Below are 3,806 nucleotides of genomic sequence, written 5' to 3'. Positions count from 1 at the left end.
CTGAAAAGATAAATAGTACCTTTGGTGATTTAAGCTTACAATCTAAATGAAAAAAGTATCAAATATGTAAATATTTTGCATCAAATATGTAAAATAAAAATTAAAGAACAAAAGTTCTCCGTAATGTTCTAACCATTACAGAGAACTTTTGTTTTTTAATTTTAAACAGAAATATCTTTTATTAATTACAATAAAACCCAAAATATTCATAAAAATTGTCAGTTACCTTATAAACTGGAGATATTTTAATTTATTCCAGTACAATGCATTATTAAAAAGAGTAAAATAAATATTAAAATTATAAAAAAGTACATCTTTTGCTTTGAAATCGCTCAGTTTGTTAGTCAGCAATAGACCTATTAAATTTGAAATGTAAATTAAAGATCTTATACTTTGCAGAATGGCAATACTTCAAGAATTCTCATTGGACGAGGTGAAACGGGAGATAAATTAAAGTCTGATGCTTCATCAGAACGCTAGGATTTGCCAAGAATTGTTTTAGATGTTTCTGTTCTGCTTACAAATTTTATTTTGTCAAGACGAGGCTTTGTACGTTAAGTAAAAATTCAACCCCATTCTTGATTTGTAAAAGAAAAAGGAACTTTTACCTACTCCTGAAATCTTTCTATTTATAAATCAGTTTGGAGTCGCAACTGACTGTAAAATTGCTATTTCAGAGACCAAAATTGTCAATTCATATTTCATATAAAGCTATTTTCTCATTTGTTAAGCCCAAATTAAAAATAAATTCTAATTTTTAAATAGCTATTAGTATATGGGCATACTTTTCGTGCAAATCTGGCACTGTAACTTAGACTGTAATTCTTTTTTTTCTTTTAGAGAAATGTTCTACACATTTGAAAAGATTTAGACATGGACCTCTCATCTTCAAAAAGTGTTCTCTGTTGTACCAAATGAACAAACACTTCCAACTTCTTTGCGAATGGCCAAAATACTTTAGACATTTAGCCATCTTATCACTAAGAAGTTGTTCAGGGCGCATCATCACGGCGAATGGAATTAAAGCCTCCAGGAAGGGCAGAGAACATCCCAGGCGACGGATATGCTGGTCTCCTACGATTAACTTCTCCAAAGGATGTTCTACACAGACTACCAATAAGTATTTGGACACCTATGCAAATGACGATATCTGCGGTCCTAAGCTACGTATATATTGTGTAGGAAACAGCATCGGCTTTAGTCGCATGCAAGATGCCTCGCAGTTCAGAGCTCTCTGATTTCGAGAAAGGTATAATTATCGGGTATCACAAATGTGGCCGATCCTTAAGGGACATATCTAGCGATCTGAAGTACCCAAAATCGACAGTGGCCTATGTGATTAAGAAGTGGAAGGTGAGTGGTGATTGTCGGAATGTGCCCCGAGTCGGCAGACCAACGAAACTGGGAGATAGAGATCGACGAGTGCTGTCCAGAGAAATTCGGAAGAACTGCACCCAACCGATAGCCCTCATCCGAGAGGAGTTTCAACAGGCATCTTGGAGTATTGTTTCAATGAATACCATCCGTAAGGAAGCACATCTGCTTGGTTTTCATGGTCGTGCTGCTGCCCATAAGCCTTTGATCACAAAGTCCAACCGCGCTGCCCGGTTAATGTGATGCAAAGCACATCGAAATTGGACCGTAGATCAGTGGAAACGGGTTCTTTGGAGTGACGAATCAAGGTTCACCCTTTACCGTTCGGATTAACCTATTTTCATTAGCTTTAGTTCATTATATTCAATTTAAGCTATAATTGTTGGTCTCTGTAAGCACGAGTTGGTACCAAATGATAAACTTTATTTGAGTTAGTAAAAAGATCCTTTACACTTGTTTTCTGTCTTTGTGGTACTTACAAGACCTAGTGATAATTCACTAAGTCTTTTAGAGTTTTGGTTTAATTTTATGCTACCTAAGAATAAAAAACTATATAACCATTCGAAAAAATCTGATGTGTACACCATATGACTTTCTTTTTCAGAATATTAAATTATATGCAATTTTCCTGCTTTTCATTTAAACATATTGAATTAACAGTTAACGAATTTTGAATTAAATCTACTTCGTCGATAGCACATAAACCTCAATAGAATGCATGCACTCTTTAAAGTTCACTATATTTATTTACCATAGAGACAACTGGGCGCTAGATTCACTTAACAACATTACATCTCATTCATTTTATAACTCAGAATGCACAAAAATTATATCATCTGAAGAATTACTGCAAGTTCTATTCAAATACTATAAAAAATCTAAAATGATGTATAAAAGAAATTAAACAAATAAAAAACAAACAGTTTTCCGCAGACGGTTCAGCACCGCTTACCTAATGCGCATGCGCTACTAATTAATTCAGTTCTCAGTTCGCGGCAAGGCAAAAAAGGAAAAAAAAAATTCAAAATATTTTCATTAAAAAGTGAAAGATATAGAAAAACATAAAACACCAAGTACAGATAAAACAATTAAAATAAACCTTTTTACAATTAAAATTACAGCTTGTACGCAAAAAAACAAGCTGATAACTTAAATGATAATTCCAGAATGAATTAAGCATAATTTAACTCGCAATAATAAAAGAAGACTTTACTTTGTTGTTGCGAAGCTTAGTTTCTCTGGACTGGCAACAAATCCAGTATTCCGATAAGTTTCAAATATAAACAAACATAGCTGTTATCATAATCAAAAATTAGGCTTAGCCGCACTTAAAAAACTTTTAATGTGTTGATAATTCCAGAATTATTGCATGCAGGTTAACTAAAGGCATAAAAATCTTAACTGGAAGTTAAGAACAACATAATTCAATCATTTTTAAAGCAAAAAATGCATAATTTACAAACATATAAGAATAAAGAAACTGAGCTCACTGAGCCGAGTAATAGAGTGGACATATATATAGTACATATATTTATAAACTTTTGGTGCTGGCAACCAAAATAGGAGGTGCACATTTATTTACATGTTATAGTAGTCCTATATACAAAATGTCAACGTTCTGAGGATACTCGTTTTCGAGTTATGCTAGGTACGTACATACATACGTACGTACGTACAAACGCCAAGAAAGAATTTCTTCAGAATTCATTTTAAATCAGATTTATAAATTTTTTTTGGAAAAGAGTCCTTTATTCTGTCCTTAGGTACACATTCAAAAACATCCTTAAATTGCATTCGATAACAGTCAAAATGGATATTTTCGTTGAAATATGCTGCCTGAAATTTTTCACGTTCACAATACTTCCTTTTTACTTCGAACAAGGAAGCAAAAATGTAAGTTATTTATCCTTCAAGTTTAATCTGTCATTTATACATGAACAGAATAAGCTATTTGAATCCAATAAATATAGTTCTTAAGAAAAATATTTTTCTAATCTTGAATATTATTCAGTTAAAAATAAATGTGCATTTAATTTACGATATGTCTAATTAGAAACATTAAATATTTTTACAGAAGTACCTTATATATTTTTTACTTTTTAAAATATCCAAAAGATATATAATGTTCTCATGTCCGCCTAAATGCATATTCATTTGCCCAAATCTGTGAAATGTGATAAAGCGCCTATGTTTTCTTTTATACAACCGTTATATTTCATTCTGCTTTAATGCCCAGGCATGTTCTGTCTTACTATCCAAAACCCTCGAATTAATTACTCTCTAATTAATTTGCATTGTAGTGAGGAAACAGAAAGGGAAAGGAGAAATGGTAGTAAAACTGAAATTATAAATAATGGTTATTACTAAATAATAGTAACTGTTTTAAATTTTTAATAATATGATGCTTTTATTATAAATTTCGCATAATTTTC

Source organism: Stegodyphus dumicola, chromosome 2 (assembly GCF_044657685.1).
Source record: "Stegodyphus dumicola isolate Sdum_Otavi_A_Nest chromosome 2, ASM4465768v1".
NCBI lineage: Eukaryota > Metazoa > Arthropoda > Arachnida > Araneae > Eresidae > Stegodyphus > Stegodyphus dumicola.
Note: the sequence above shows the minus strand (reverse complement) of the source record.